At 36.6% G+C, this 17,640-nt stretch overlaps 1 protein-coding gene across 4 annotated transcripts in view; it reads left to right on the top strand.

Annotated features, from left to right (window-relative positions):
* Nucleotides 1-13,029: 13,029 nt before the first annotated feature.
* Nucleotides 13,030-17,640, top strand: part of LYPD6B (LY6/PLAUR domain containing 6B) — a 219,601-nt gene continuing 214,990 nt past the window's right edge. For all 4 annotated transcript variants that reach the window (XM_074302176.1, XM_074302182.1, XM_074302177.1 and 1 more), the window contains exon 1: nucleotides 13,030-13,151. The gene's annotated coding sequence lies outside the window, so the exon portion shown is untranslated. The remainder of the gene's footprint in view (nucleotides 13,152-17,640) is intronic.

The following is a 17,640-nucleotide window of genomic DNA, read 5'->3' on the forward strand; positions in this document are numbered from 1 at the left end:
ATGTAATAACTTGTCTTACTAGCGTTAGTAGCAAATGCTCTGCGAGTTTTATTTCCTTCTTATTGAAGGAAGCATCTTGGTTTTAAATTTCAGAATTTGCTTGAATATTTTGTATTTTGCTGCTTTAAATTTGTACACAAATGTAAACCACATCTCTGCTCTTTGGATTTTACAGTTGTCTTTTGAGGTTTTATACAGTTTTATGCTAATATGCTCCTCTTCTTTTTTTCCTGTGAATAATTTTATAATTCATTCCATTTCTTGAGAGTTTTTGGTGTTAGAAGGGGATAGTCAAGTAGTTTAAATAAATACAATCTACTTTCAAATGAAAAACCTAACATACAGGACAATTGTTTGCTAAATTAGAAGAGTGTCATTTTAGACTTGAAGATTTATGGTTGGGGAAAAATCTTGTTAATGCCAAATGTGTTTAGCTGCTCAGTTACTATAGAATTCTGTACAAATGTATTTCTTCAAATTACTATTTATTATTTTAGTTTTGTTGAATGATGGAATGCTTAGTAGCCTAAGAAAGGAGGACTATTAAAAGCTTTTAAAGGTAAATATATGCTAAATTGAGTGTGTGTGTGAGGGGAATCCACTAGGATATATGGAAATTTAGGAGGACAAGTGAGGAGAGGAAGTCTACCTAGAATAGATTAAGATGGCTAGTGGGCTTTCCTCTGCTTCCAAAAAACAAAAACAAAAACAAAAAAAACCCTAAATGATTACTGAATGTAGTCTCTCTTCAAGGATAGGATAAATAAGTATACTGTGGAGATAAGAATGAAACTCTTTTTTTCCTATTAGGAAAATGAAAACAACTGAAAATTCAGATTGCCATTTTTGGATTCCATTTGTGTGAAGATAATAGATACTCAAAAATCTAAAGTGAAAACATTTTGGGGAACTACTTCAGAGATGAGGAGGAAAAGAATTACTTTTTATATTCTTAATCTGGATATTTCAGTCATTTTATAAGAGTCTTCTTAATCTCTAATTACTTCACCTAGTGTTAACAATTTGGAGATTAAAATTGTATTGGATGGGGGCCAAATAACCATAGAAGGAAGCCACAATCCATAAAATTTCTCTTACTCATAAAAAAAAATTATGTATCAATTTTAAATACTTTTCAATGTGGGCAGATAAAGGGGGAATGTGGCATTCTGTAGAATTATACATGTCTAGTTTGTAAAGTGTGTAATGTGTACTGCAGATGTGTATTCTCTGGGCTCTATGTATCTGTACAATAGCTTTCATTTTAGGAAAAAATGTGGAAAGACTTTTTGGTGGTACAAGGGGGAAAATGATCATCTGCATCAAATAATGATGCTCTAATATATTAAATCTAACAGAAGATCAGAAAATAACCATTCCCTGCCTCATGGATGAGTTTTGTTTATCTTTTAGGTCCTAAGATGCTATTCAAGATGTATGGATACACTGGCAGACTGCATGATGTATAATTTGAAAAATGTTAAAAGTGGAAAATAAAATCGAATTAAACTTTATCTTGTCTGATTCCCTAGATTTATTTTATTCTAAAAGAACTGTCACTTAAGATTTTAGTACTAGTGTTATGTTTTTTTAATAGAAAAAATTATTTTGCTGATATCAAAGGATCTCATTTTTCTGGAAAGCTGAGACTGTATGACATCACCAATTTGATAGAAACAGATAAAAAGCAAATTATAGAACTGAAAGGAATGACACACCTCCTTCCCCTCCCCCACCCCATGCTTCCAAACTCCATGTAATTCATGGCAAACACACACAAACACACATACATTCCCACTACATCTTGGGCCATCTCTAATTATCCTGCTCTATAATATCTCACTACCAGACCCAGACAATTGTGGAGGAGAAAGTAAGACTGGTCCCTTTGCCTCCCTTCATTGAAATCCAATTCACTTACAAAGCACAAATTCACCTTCCTGATGTGTTGGTGTGCTCTTCAAAAAGGAAGGACCAGCAACAATAATACATGACTTTGTAGTTTAGCAGAATAACCCTCATGCTCAGTATTCACTTTTCATGATTTCCTGTTACCTTCAACTCTGAGCTCTGCTGGGGCTCTTCATTGGAAGCAACACTCTGAAGCTAGAATACCCAAAGGGAAAGTGGAACTTGACCCGTCATCAGCAAAGGCAATTATGTGTGACGTTTGCATTGGCATTAGATAAGTGGCAGATTTAATTCTAGTATTCATGTCAGGTCAAGTCTTGCAATTTGTCTTCTACATACCATAAATCATAGAGAAGTAGAATGTATCATCATAGTGACACATCAGATTGAAATGTGTTCTACAAAGGCATCCTGAACCATGAGATTCTGATTTCCCTCTGGCATTTTCTTCTCCCTAAGATTTACAAAGACTCTCTAATAGAAACAGCATGAACTGGCTTCCCACTTTTTCCCTTTTTAGAAAGTTTGGTAAGCTCAGGGCATATCCTTTTCCTTCCAAATGAGGTCCTGCATTTTTCTTGATTGAAAGTTTTAAGTCCAGGAATTTTTCTCAGTTGTAATCTCCTTCCTGAGTACCATCTTCCTTGTTTCTCAATGATCTTTAGACTGTCCATCCTTAAAAGAAATACAATAAAATCTTTATCCCTCCACTCCAGCTAATTAATGAGTGACCAAGGAATTTGGATAGCTAGGTGGCTCAAAGGATAGATAGAGTACAATTCCTGCAATCAAGAAGTCATGTTTCTGAGTTCGAATCTACCCTCAGACATTCATAAGCTATGTGACCCTAGGCAAGTCACTTAACCCTATTTGCCTCCATTTTCTTATCTGTAAATACAATGAACTGAAGTATCAAAAAACTTTTCCCATGTTTCATAATTAGCTAATGATATGAGTAAAAGTTGGAATACAGGTCTCAAAGACTTACTATATTGGAGTAATTTTTATTCCTAAAGAATTTTCACCCCAGAGCAAAATAACTTCCCGAGGAAGAAGGCAGCCAGTTGGTTTTTCATCCAAAAAATGAAGGAAATAGAGAAGATGACCTCTCAGATCCCTACATCCCTACAAAGATACTCCTGTATCTCTGCCAGGAAAACCACAAAGTAATTCATGAAGAGTTGTACTTATGAGCTAGACTAGTATGAAATATTTTAGACTTCTAACATCAAGATCACACAGTGCTTAGGATATCAGGACTTTTATGTAATATGATAGTTTGAATAGTTAAGTCTGAAAGAAAAAAAAAACTACAAATATTTCATTTTTCTATTCTAAGTGCTTTAAAATTATTTTAAAAGATTTTTTGACCTTTGCAACACAAACACACTTTGCATATTGTAGACACTTAATGTTCACAGAGTTGAACTTTTTCCTGTTGTTGGAACCAAATTTGTTGCTGGAATCAATTTAATGCAATTAGGCAATAACCAAATAAAGCTGAAATAGGAAAATTTACCTCATTAAAAAAGATGTTATTTATTAAAAGCATGATGTTAAAAAAATAAGACTTTGATATAGTGCTCTTCAAGGTATTTATGTCAATACCATTTTCAGATGTGGTATGTTTGTCCAGGCTTATTTATGTTCATACAAAGAATAGTAGACTCAGCTGGCATAATGAATTGAAAGTGAGTCTCACATGTATACATATATTGTATTTAATTTATACTCTAACATATTTAACATTTATTGGCCAACCTGCCATCTGGGCGGGGGAGGGAGGAGAGGAAGGGAAAAATTAGAACAAAAGGTTTAGCAGTTGTCAATGTTGTAAAATTACCCATGCCAATATCTGGTAAATAAAAACTATTAAAATATATAAAAAAAAGTGAGTCTCAGAGTTCTGAGACACACTGACTGTTTAACCTTGGGCCATAAAGTTCCAGATAGTTCTCTAAGAAGTTCTCTAAGAAAACTGCAGAGAATTCCTAATTTGTTTTGGTGGAAGGAATTACCACACTAGGAGTTTAATACACAGAGAAAATCATAAGGCTGTATACCCAACTGCAATCTTAGATAAGTTTCTTGACCTCAGTTGACTGACCTCAGTTGCATATCTGTCAAATGAGGAGTGTGGACCTTCTAGGTACCTTCCAGCTAGCTCTATATTCTTATTCTAAAAACCCAATAGACTTTTCTGTCCTTTGTGAGCATATTAAAAAAGTTTATTTTCAGAATTACTCTGGTTTAAAAAAAAATCCACATTTTTTCCTTTTATGATCATAGATCATAGATAAGAGATCCACTCTTTGTAGGAATGTAGGGATCTCGGGATCTCAGAGGTCATTTTGTCTACTTCCTTCATTTTATGGATGAACAACCAACTGGCCTACTTTTAACTCAGCCAGTTATTTTACCCTAGGGTGAAAATTCCTTAGCAATAGAAATGACTGATATAGAAAATCTGCAAGACCTGGGTTCTAGCTTTTACTCATATCATTAGCTAATTAAAACATGGGGAAAAGCTTCTCCAGCCTTCTGAGCAGTAATCATCAGCTTCATTATAGGGTTAATAACAATAACAGCTGTCTCCTGCCTAACCTCTTAGCTCTGGCATGATGATTAATATCATTTCATAGTAGTGCTTTAGACTTTAGGTAAAATAAACATGCCAATCATACCACACACAAACAGATTCACTTAAAAAAAAAGGTCTCAGAAAGTCAATAATGAGTTCCACCAATTCCTTAGCCTACTTCATGATGAATATCTAGAGGATTTGGGAAAAGGAATGCCCAATGGAGGATCAATGAAAGCTAATTTTACAGATTTCTGAGACATTGGAGTATCAGCTTTTAGTGGCAATATGAACACCAGCATCCATGCTTGCTTGTACAGTGGAGACCTAGGAAGTGATTAACAATAAACTCTGGGAAAGAAGGGAGAGAATGTGCCTGTAGCAAATTTTAGGACATACTTTAATCTTTATTGTTAACATTTTCTGTATCACTTTTATAAATTTATACAATTAACAAGACAATAAAGCTCTGATTCATAGGTTTGCCAAATGCTCATACTAAAAATTCTCGTGAGCTCCAGGACACCTTGTCTGTACCCATTCCTTGGGAAGTAGTATTCATGCCCAACTTCACCACTTAACAGTGTCTCCAAGGCTCCTGTTGCAACTTGAGGATTTGGAAACATAGTTGCCTCCAAGAAAGATCTTGGCGTTAAGATTTGTGGTCCACTAAGAGTACACAGTTTGGTATAGTGGAAAATGTTGGAACTTGCAATCAGTAGATACTCAGGCTTGAGTTTTTGTTTTTTCCATAACTGTGTAACTATTTAAACTCTCTGAGCCTCAGTTTCCTTCTCTGTAAATTTATTTTGATATAAAAGGATCATTCCTAAATGGAAATAGGAATAATAATACCTGTCATTGGGCAGCCAGGTGGTATAGTGGGTAGAATGGGCTGGGTCTAGAGTCAGGAAGATTCATCTTCCTGATTTCAAATGTGGCCTCAGACAGTTACCAGTTATATGACCCTGAGTCACTTAATTTTGTTATACCACTTTGTTACCCTTAGCAAGGCACTTAATTTTATTTATATATTTTTTTTTTGCCTCAGTTTCTCATCTGTAAAATTGGCTGGAGAAGGAAATAAGCCATTTCAGTATCTCTGCCAAGAAAACTCCAAATGGAGTCATGAAGAGTTGGACATGACTGAAACAAATGAATAATAGGTTTTTGTGAGGTCATGTCAATAGTGAACTTTGCAAACTTTAAAGTACTTTGTAAATATTCATTTTTTGTTATAGTTTTTAATCATTAAATCAACAGACATTTATTAAAATTTCCACTATATTCTGGGTACTCTGTTAAGACTTGGAACTATAAAAAGAAAGCAATTTCTGTTAAGAGGCAGTTTGTGTTCTTTTGGGGAATGAAGGATGGGGAACAACATGTATTCAGCAATGTAAATACAAAATAAATAGAAATGAAGTGATTTGGGGGGAGGGCACTAGCAACTGGAGAGTCAGGATAGGATAGGAGGGAGCCCTTGACCTTCACTTTGGAAAGACACCAATAGGGAATCTAAGAAGAAGAGATGAAAAGGAAGAATATTTTATTCCCCACAGGGAGATAATCTTTGCAAAATCATGGAAATAAGCCTTAGTGTGTCCTGATAGGAATCTCCAGGTTAGTGAAAGACTTGAGTACATTTGTGGATCAACTGAAAAAAGCCTGGGCCTGTAAAAGCTGTCTCCAAGTATGTGAAAAGCTATTTTGTGAACTGGGGATTAATTATTTGGTTCTGTTGAGCCCTATAGGGCAGAATTAGGAAGTGTCGGAGAAAGTTAGACTTGATGTTTACAATGAGAACTGTCTCAAAGTTCAAGAGGTAATAGGTTCATGGCAGCATATAGAGAGCACCAGTCCTGAAGTCAGGAGGACCTGAGTTCAAATTTAATCTCAGAAATTAACATCTCTTAGCTGTGTGACCTGGGAAAGTCACTTAACCCCCAACTGCCTCAGCAGAAAAAAAAAAAAAAAAGATAATGGGTTCCCCTTCACTGAAGGGGAAGCAGAGGCTGGATATCGACTGTCTGGAATTGTAGCCTAAGGATTTCCTTCATGGGTGCATTATGCAAGTCTGTTTGGAATGTAGTGCATGTGATGAATAATTTGCAAAAACTAATCAGTATTAAGAGAAGGGAGTGGAATCAAGAGAACATTGTACATTGCAACAACAACATTATGCAATGATCAATTTTGATGGATTTGGCTCTTTACAACAGCAAGGTGATTCAGACCATTTCCAATAGACTTGTGATAGAGCCATCTGCATCCAGAGAGAGGATTGTGGGGACTAAATATGGATTACAACATAGCATTTTCACCTTTTTTATTGTTTGCTTGCTTTTTGTTTTCTTTCTCATTTTTTCCCCTTTTTGATCTGATTTTTCTTGTGCAGCATAATTGTGGAAATATGTGTAGAAGAATTGCACAGGTTTAACATATATTAGATCACTTGCTGTCTAGGGGAAAGGGAAGGAGAAATTTTGTAACACAAGTGTGAATGTTGAAAACTGCATATATTTTAAAATTAAAAAGCTTTAAATTTAAAAAAAAATCAATCTGGGAACTTTTTTTGTTTTATCCTCTAGGCAAGAAGATAGCATTAGAACTGCTGGACTTTTTTATTTTAATGTTTTATTGTTGTCTCTTATCCCTATATCAATCATTTTTCATCTCTGTACTCTTCAGCCTGAACCTTCAATCCTGTTGTGACAAAGACAATTGAGCAAAAAAATCCACCATAGAGATGGTATCTGACAATGACAACAATACTTTGGGTTTTATTTTCCCATCTTTCTGCTGTAGGAGAAGTATGTTTCATTATTTATTTTCCAGAAATTTTTTCATTGTTTTTTCTGTTATTCAAAGTCCAACCTTCTTTATAAATAAATAAAGTTTTTCTTTATTGTATATACTATTCTCTTTGGCAAGTAGGTGGCAACATAGTAAGGAAGTACTCATCTTCATGAGTTCAAATTTGGCCACAGATATTTCCTTGGACAAGTCACTTAAACTTTTTTGCCTCAGTTTCCTCATCTGTAAAATAAGCTGGAGAAGGAAATGGCAAACTACTCTGGTATCTTTGCCAAGAAAACCACAAATGGGATTACAAAGAATCAGACATGATTAAGCAATATTCTTTTGGTTCTGCTTATTTTGTTTTGAATAATTTCATTCAAGTTTTCCCATGTTCCTCTGAAAAGAATGACAAAAATAGTTATTCATTTTGGGTTATTCCACTGGCACTACTTAAGTTAGAGAGTGAGTGGCACAGACTAAAATTCTACATTAATCTAAATTTTTTTTCAAAAATTATTTTGTAATAAATAATTTTTGCTAATTATGTTGTTGATATTGAATATAGCCACACCCTCAGAATCACTGTACTTGTAAAGATTTCGAACTGATTTCTATACCTTACCCATAATAGGCCTTTATTCTAGCTAAAGGGTTGCATTTATCCTTTGGTGAGCTTTCAAAGTCCTGCGGCTGTCATTATGCAAGTTTAGTCATTTTCCCACAAGTGAAGTCAGAGACCCAATAATCACAGTTAATGCTGAGAGACTAAATCCTAATCCTAAAAGAAGCATTGTAGCTGTTTAACAAGTTCCCAATAGTAGAAACAATTAGATTATGTTTTAACCATTTATACAGAAGAACATTGTTTTGGATAACACTGGAAAGCCAAGTATACTCCTTTTCTTCAAGAAGCAAGAGGAGTTAAAAAAAAAAAAAAAAAAAAAAAAGACAACCTCCCCCCAATTTAATAAATCCATCTTTTAACTTTCAGAATAGCTAGAAAGTACACATAATCCATTCTGTCCAAGTGGGAAGTTTAGTACATGAGGTTTCCTTTCTGCTAAACATTAGGTTTCTGAGATTGTCTTAGAGAAAAAGACATAATAGGCTAGTAAATATAAAAAAAGTTCCTCACCAAAGATTTGTTTTAATGAAAACTTGAAAAAATGTTAATTTACTATTCTTGGAAAATTGGCCTTTTGGATTTTTTTTTTTTTTTTTTTTTTTTTGTCAAACATCCAGAACATAGAATCAGCTAATTATTATAGCTGGAAGACATCTTCTAAGGAACATTTAGTTCAGTCCCCTTCCTTTTTATTAAATAGGAAACAGACCTGAAGAATGGAAGCCATTTCTCCAGGATTATACAGTTAAAAAGCTGGTACCACAAAGGTGATCTCCCAACTCTTTGTACAGTTCATTTTTTTTTTTTAGTATACTTTGCATCTTTGCTATAATTCAAAGGGCAAGTCCTGTTAAATTAAATATTATTTTAATCACTCTATAACAAAAGATTTTCAAATGCTCACACACTGTCCATTTATTTCTAAAAGTGCTTAACATAAACTCCTGGTACAATAATAAAAAAGGTTATCATTGCTTGGAATGAATTGTAAAGAGGTTGGGCTTATAAAGAAGGAAAACAGTAAGTGAAATCTTGATATATTTGGAATACTGTGTTATAAATTCCATATAAGCAGAGAGTGGTTAATATTTTCTTCAAGAATGTTTTTTTAAAAAAGAAAAATAAAAAGTCCTTTAACTCTGTTATCTTTAAGTGAGAATACCAATAGTGCTATCATTTTATCAGTCAATTAATAATCAATCAGTTCTCCTACTATCTGCTAGGAATTAGGGGAATACAAGGACAAAATGTAAATAGTAATTACCCTCAAGGAGTGTGTGTTGGATATATATAAGGGATATGTGCTTGTAAAGGTGGAACAAACATAGATATAGACAAAATAAATATAAAATTATTCATGGGGAAGAAAGTGATAGGTACCTGATAATTCTAGGAAGTTGATGAAGAGGGAGAGCATCCAAGCATCAGGGAAAGTCAGTCAGTTAATAAGCATTTATTAATAAACACCCTGACTATATGTCAGGCTCTGTACTAACCACCAAAGATACAAAGTCAAAAAGCCAATCTCTGCTTCCAAGCAGTTCAGTCCAGTGGTGGAGACAACTTTACAGGCATGCTATGTCCTAGATAAATTAGAAATAATCAATAGAAGAAAGGCACTAGAATTAAGGGAGATCAACAAAGACTTCATTTTGAGGTGGGATTTTAACCAGAGTAAAAGGATAAGTAGAGTATCATGTGTTAGGAAGAGCAAGCAGACAAGTGGATTTAGGCCTAAGAGTGTGTGGAGGAGGTAATGTATACTTAAGATTGGAAAGGCTGGATGAGGGCAAGTTGTGAAGACCTTTGACTAAGAGAATAGTTTAAATTCAATCTTGGAAATAATAGGGAGCTACTGAAATTTAATGAATAAGGGGATTGACATGACTAGACTTCCAATTTAGGAAAATCACTTTGGTGAAGATGAAAGATGGGTTTAAATGAGGAAAGACTGGAGCCACATAAACTGTTACCTACTGATTATCACTTATTCTTGCTATATAATGCATTTCTGGTCATTCATCTTTATTATGAGATCCTTGATGCTGCTTTCCCTGAGCAATTCTTTATTGAGAATAGCTTGCATCCTACTCACATCCACCATTAGTGTGTCATTGCTTTTTGGATGACTTCTGGTTTGAATTCTTCAGTGAATAAGATAGTATTTTTTTAAATTAGAAGCCTTATAATAATATTTGATAAATATGTTAAAAATTTTGTAGACAAATTAACCTATGCAAAACACAGGTATATGTTTCCTTTAAATAAATCAATGTACTCAAATACATATGATTTATGGGAGAGGAGGGACAATCCACAATGATTATTCCCATCCCTTTTAGAACATTAAAGGCATATACAGGGAAGAATTAAAAGGTGTCAAAAGAAGATTTTGTAGCTCTGCAGGCAAAGGACTAAGGCTGAATGAATAATAGTAATGAATAATATGGTTTCCTAGAATTAATGAATTTACAAAATATTCTGGTGAAGCAGATTACTGTTTTCTATCAGGCCCTCCTTCTTATTGCCAATCCAGACCTGTGTTTAAAAACTACTTGGTATCCATCTGAAAAAGGAATCAGATCTTGGAGGAAAGACCTAGATTCCAGATTGTGAGATTCTACTCGACTTTCTTGTTGGGGAAAAAGTAAAGTGAAGGAAAATGCCTAACCAAAATAATTTATCAAGTCAGAGAAGGACCTGGAAGGAGAATTTGTACAATCCTGAATGATTCTCAGTCCTATTTGGGTGATATTCAAACTCAGCAGGCACTTCACTGCTGCCAAAATCACTTGAAGCAGAAAGATTCCCATGGCACAAGCAGACACAAGAGTGTAAGTAACAGAAATCATAAAAAGTAGTTGCTTTACCAACTCTTAGAAGTCTAAAATCTCTACTTCTTCCCTCTCCATTACAGTTATGCTGCAGGACAATTCATTTCTCAGGACCAGAGTTCTTTTCTATCCATCAGCCAGAGACCTTTCCAATATCCAGCAAACTAGATAATATGGGGCTAGTCTAATCTCATTTGTCCACATAACCCATTGGGAACATACACATTTTGCAAAGATCTTGTCCTAGGAAGGCACAGGGTATTTGCAAAATAATTCTATAACCAATCTCTAATTTTTCTATTGTTGTTCAATCATTTTAGTCATAGCTAACTCTTCACGAACCATTTAGGGTTTTCTCTGGCAGAAATATCTGGAGTGATTTGCCATCTCCAACTCATTTTACAGATGAAGAAACTGAGGCAAACAGTGCCTGAAGTGTCACACAGCTAGGAAGTGTCTGAAGCAATAATTGAACTCAGGTCTTCCTGGTTCTTGGACTTTCCACTGAGCCAAAAAAATAAACAAAACTCTTGAACTCTAGGTTTTTGAGTTAAGGGTTTAGATACTTTACTAACTGTAATTGGCCTAATAGAAGGAATTGTGATGTAATAGAAGAAATGGGAGTTTACTCTGGAATTAACTAATGGTACCACATTGGGCAAGCTGTTTCCCTCTTCAGTGAATAGTTTTTTGTTTTTCTACAAAATGAGGAGGTATGACTAGTTTAGGATGAGCATAATTCCCATAACCTGCTTTCTTTCTTTCTTTTTAAAAATCATTTATTTATTTTTATTATAGCTTTTTATATACAAAACATATGCATGGGTAATTTTTCCACATTGACCCTTGCTAAAACTTCTGTTTCAACTTTTCCCCTCCTTCTGTCCCCTAGATGGCAGGTAGTCCCATACATGTTAAATATGTTGAAGTATATGTTAAATACAATATATGTATACACATTTATACTGTTGTCTTGCTGCACAAGAAAGATCAAATTTAGAAAGAAGGTAAAAATAACCTAAGAAGAAAAAACAAAAATGCAAGAAAACAATAATAGAAAGAGTGGAAATGTTCTGTTGTGTTTCATACTCATTTCTCAGTGTTCTTTCTCTGGGTGTAGCTGGTTCTGTTCATTACAGATCAATTGGAACTGATTTGGATTCTCTCATTCATAACCTGCTTTCTTTAAACAAAACCAAAACCAAAACCAAAACCAAAAAAACAAGTGGTCCATGATTTTGTTGGTAAAAGGTACTTTGCGAAAATTCCCTCTACCAATGCAATCAACTACTTTGCAATTTATAATCTTAAAAGAGTTGCCTGGGACACTAAAAGGTCATTGGACTTAACTAAAGTTCACATAGCTAGTAAGTATCAAAGGAAGAATATGAATTTAGGTCTTTCTGATTACTAGGCCAGCTCCATCCATCATACCAGGCTGTGGGTATGTTTTGTTTTTTTTAATATTAGTTTTTTATTTTCAAAATACATGCAAAGATAGTTTTCATCACTCACCCTTGCAAAATCTGTGTTCTAAATTTTTCTCCCTCCCTTTCCTTCACACCCTTCCTTAGACAGCAAACAATCCAATATAGATTAAACATGCCCAATTCTTCTAAATATATTTCCACATTTATCATGCTGCATAAGAAAAATCAGATCAAAAAGGAAAACAAATGAGAGAAAAAAAAAAAAACAAGCAAGCAAACAGCAACAACATCAAAAGGTGAAAATACTATGTTGTGATGTTATCTCATTTTCCCTTCATAGCCATCTCGTAAAATCCCATGTAAATATTAATGTCTCCATCTCAGAGATGGAGAAAAGTGAGACTCAGAGTTGAGGGACTTGATCAAAGTCACAGACCCAGAGCGAATCACTGCGTAAACCCCGGATTCGGGCCCCTGTGACCAGGGATCAACTTTCCCACCTCTCCCATTTTATCTTAGTAAAGGCCCATCTGGGGCGTTTCATTAGCCTTCTGCTCCTGGAATGCCTACTGAAATGAAAAGGCTCAAGATTCAAAGGAAAGACCTTCTCACTCAGTGTACTAAGCCCACGGTGTCCCCGCCCCACTTCCTCTTCGCCAAACGGGAGCTCCAAGTTAGCAGCCAAGGCAGATAGATTCCCTTAGGGAAAGTTTGGGGTTTACCTACCTCCTCCCTCCCCTCGCCTTCACGTCTCCTCCTTTACCCTCCCAGGGCTCCAGGCCCAACCCGCCCCAGGTGATGCAAGGTGCCCCCCAGCCCCGCCCCTTCTTGCCCTTCCCCTGCCCGGCCCGCCCAACTTTGCGCTCTGCAGCCCAGATCGCGTCCTGGCTTCGGGCGCGCTGGGGAACCCTGAGAGCTTGCGGAGAGCCGCCAGGAGGGGGACCGAGGAGCCGCAGAGAGGGGCGCAGGTGAGCGACTCGCGGAGCTAAAAAAGGGGGAAAATACGGCAAGGGGTGCGAGAAAAAGAGTCCTGCTCTGTAGGGAAGGTCCCCCCAAAATATTCGCGCAGTCTCCAGTTCAGTTTCCTCTTGCCGCGGCTAACTCGGGCTCCTGCTTGGGCCCCAGCCCTGCGCTTCCTCCGTGCTTTCCTCTGGCTCAGTCCCTGACTGCCCAGTCTGGAGTGGGAGATCGGGCTGGAAGGGGGTTCTGGAAAGAAGTGTGTGTGTGTGTGTGTGTGTGTGTGTGTGTGTGTGTGTGTGTGTGTGTGTGTGTGTGTACGCGCGCGCGTGTGCATGCAGAGTGGGGGAGAGGCAGGGTACTGGGGTTCGGACGGGAGACCGCAGGGTAGGTGCGCGTGAAGGGCTGAGGCTCGGGCTGCACTGCTGTGGCAGAGGGGCGCAGCAGGACAGAGTTGAGGTAGCTTCGCTCTCCCTGGCGCCTTTTGAATGGGTGAATGGGCTTGGAATGCACTAGTGGAGCAGAATCGAACTTTTGGAAAGGGATGGGAACCCTAGGGATGGGAAAAGGGATTCACTGGCAGCGCCTCTGGAGAGTAACTGGAGGCGGTGGGGAGAGGGGAGGAGATACTGTGAGTTGCAGTGACAGTTTCTGGAGCTCTTGCAGAGTTGGCTGTGAAATGTAAATTTGACTCTCCAGGGGGCTTCACTCTTGGTGGGTCATTCACCTGCTTTTTTGTTGTTTTGTTGTAAGGAAGACTGTGGTAGAGCAATTGATTCCTTTTTAAAGCATTGAAAGTGCATTTATATTATAGATCCGAGGGGCCACTAAGATTGTCTTAAAATCTAACGAGAAAGAGCTACAGTTTCAGAGATTTCAAAACCATGACTACCATTAGGGCAAATCAGGTAATCTCTCGGGACCTCAGTTTCCTCTTCCATTAATTGGATTTAAATGATCTTCCACAGGTTTTTAAGCACAAATTTGTTTCTCTTCTAGGCTTAGGCCCTGGGGATAAAAAAAAAACACTTTCTAAATCATCATCCCTTTATCCTAAATTCTTTGCCAGAAAATCGAAGGGTTTCTTTTGTTTTGTTTTGTTTTGAAGTCGAGGTACTTTGGGAGGACCAGATTCATCAGTGATCCTCCATGACAACTTTGTTATCTGAACCTGGCAATAACCACATTTCTTGGGAAAGAAAAACGTAGGTGGTTGGGTAGGCTGTGCGACTGACAACTACTTTTGGGAGGATATATTATTGGGAATGGATTTAAAGCCACATTGTAAAGCTCTGGAAGGGTATCTAAATGAAGGAGATAAGTCTTGAAGTGGCTACTTTCCCCAAAATTTGACACCACTTGAAAGTGTGACAAAACCTGACACTCATTGAGAACACTTAAGTCATAGTGTGAACTTTGCATATAGTCTGTTTCTTAGATAAATGATCTTTTTCCATCCCTTTATTTGCCTGACAATATCATGCAAGAGAAAGAGGCACCTAATAGCAAGGAGCTATTTGAAGGGGTTCCATATCTGAGAAATAATATCAGGAGAGATATGGCCCCATGATTTTGTTGGGAAAATGATCTCCTCTGCCATTGCAAGTTGGTGTCTTCCTGCAATTCATAGTTTTGGAGCAGATTCTTAACTTGTTATCTGTAAACTTGTTTTGGAAAAAAAAAAAAAGTAATAACAGTTTTCAGTATAATTGGCTTACTTTGTAATACTATGTATTTTTTCCCATTTAAATATAATATTTTGAGAAGGAATAAATAAAATTCTTTAGGTTGCCAAAGAGGTCCATGACAGAAAAAGAATTAAGAACCATTAGCTAAGGTAGTTGCCTACAATACTTCAAGGTTAAGTGACTTGCCCAGGTTCACATAGCCAGGCTTTCTCATAGGTAGTACTTGAACCCATGTCTTCAGGGCCAGCACTCTTCAGCACTACTTCTTTACTACTAATGCTTCTGCTTATTATGGCTTGTCTTTGCCAACACTAACATCCTCACTTGGTGCTTCCTTGTGGCATGGAGGTTACTGACCTTGGATGTGCAGAGTCTGTGTCAGCAGAACACAAGCTCTGGCTGGTCCTGTGAAGCTGGAAAGGCCTTGAACATGGGCCCAGTAATGGTCTGTGTATCTTTCATCTGAGTACCAGGCTAGGTTTGGAGTGACTCATCAGCAAAAGGTTAGCCATAAGGCAAAAGATTATTAGGTACTACCAAAGCAACTTGTGAAGATTGGCTTCTAAGAAAGAGGCCTTATAATATGGAAAGAGTGCCCATACTTGCAAAATTATTGATCCTTGGAGTTGAAGAAGGAAGTACTGTACTATATGTGATACCAAGTTAGGGAAGGGGGAAGGATGGTGAATCCTCTCCCTTCTTCCCCAAAGGCTAATATAACTTTATCTGCAAAGAACCCATAAACTAAATTATAATTCAAGGATTTTTCTGTTATTTTTCAAATTATTAATTTTTTTCAACCTGATAAATAGGTCAAAGAACAGATGGGTTAAATTACTTCAATTTAATTAGTGTTTGTTAAACATGTACAATAGCATTGCATTAGGTTTAGGGACACAAAAAATGAAGTCATTTCAACTCTTAGAGAGCATATATTCTTTTGGAGTATGGGAGAAAAATGTGTGTGAAAAAATAAATTTTATATACATATATGTACATCTTCTCTCTATATAGAGATGCATATATATAAATATACATATGCATCTATATTTATCTATACATAAATTAAAAACAAAGTAATTTCAGTAGGAATTAGGTGGAGAAGATCATTTACCTACTGAGAAAGATTGCTTGAACTCTGGATTCATTTGTTTCTCTGTGGATGATTTTCAGATCATATTATCATTCCAAACTTCTTGACTTGGCAATCCCAAATCTCCAGCTGCCTCTTGGATATCTCAAATTGGGCATCTTGTAGATATTTGACACTCAATGTATCTGAAAAAAAAAAATTACCTTCTCCCTTACTATTGAGTACATCCTCCTCCTCCTAGTTACCAAAACTTGAAATTTAGGTTTTGTCTACAATTTCTCTCAGTCTCTCTGTCTCTCTCCCCTCTTTCTCTCTCTCTCTCCTTCCCTCTTTGTCTCTTTCTCTTTCTTTCCCTATCTCTGTCTCATTCTCTCTATCTCTCTCCTTTTACCTCTCTCCCTCTTTCTCCTTCCTCTTTCTTTCCCCTCCTTTCTCTCCCCCTTTATCTCAAATCTAATCTGTTGCCAAGTCCTATTGATTCTAGTTTGCTAGGTGGCACAGCAGAGAGAATTCTGACTCTGCAATGAGGAAGACTCATGTGTGAGTTTAAATCTCTCCTCAAGTACATATTGTGTAACTCTGATCAAGTCACTTAATTCTACTTACCTCAGTTTCCACATCTGTAAAATAATATGGAATAGGAAATGGCAAACTGTTTTAGTACCATTGCCAAGAAAACCCCAAATGGAGTCATAAAGACAGGACTCAACAACAATTAATTCTACGTTCTGGATGTCTTTTTGTATACACTCCCTTCCCTACTCTGATACTATCACCATGTTGGTGCAGGCCATCATCACCTAATACCTGGACTATTTCAATAGCCTTTTGGTTGGTTTCAGTGCCACAAGCCTCTTCCCTTTCTAGTTCATCATCCATTCAGTTGTGATCTCCTGTACTCCCTTAAAAAAACTCCTGTAACTCCTTATTATATTTAAGATAAAAAATAAAATTCTCTTTTGAACTTTTAAAATCATTCATAAAATGTCTTTTTTCTCCATTTTCAATCTTTTTATACTTTTCTCCTTCATGTATCCTGCGACCTAGGGACCTTGACTTCTTTGCTACTCCTCAAACATGACAATAATGCTCCATTTCTAGATTCCAGCAATTTTCAATGTCTGTTCCATTGAATGCAATTCTCTCCCATTTAATTTCTATTTTCCAGTTTCTCTGGATTCCTTTAAACAAGCTCCAGATAAAATCTTATTTCCTATAAGAAGTCTTTCCCAATCTTACAATTCTAATATCTTCCCTTTGTAATTAACTCTACTGGGTCTGGAGTCAAGAAGGATTGAATTCAAATCAAGTCCCAGACATTTCTAAGCTGTGTAACCCTGGACAAGTCACTTAATTGTGGTTTTACTCAGTTAAGGTCAACACACAATGTGTCTGGTACTAACAATACAGAGATATAAAATGATACAAATTCTTCTTTCAAGGTGGTATTCTACTGAGAGGCACAATTTATGCAGATCATGTTAAGGTAGGAAATGATGGGGCTAAAGGAGACAGATAAAGAAAATAATGAATCAAAAATAGTGATGATGGCCATGAAAATTTGAGGAGAGAATACTTTTTCTTTGGGTTGATCAAAGAAAGCTTTAAGGAGGATATAGTATCTGAACTTGGTCTTGAAGGAAGAGAAGGCATTTAAAGGCTCAAATATGAGCAAGTTTGTTTCAGGCATAGAAGGAGGCATGTATGAACGTATGGGGC

The sequence above is a fragment of the Sminthopsis crassicaudata genome, chromosome 3 (assembly GCF_048593235.1).
Source record: "Sminthopsis crassicaudata isolate SCR6 chromosome 3, ASM4859323v1, whole genome shotgun sequence".
NCBI classification, from domain to species: domain Eukaryota; kingdom Metazoa; phylum Chordata; class Mammalia; order Dasyuromorphia; family Dasyuridae; genus Sminthopsis; species Sminthopsis crassicaudata.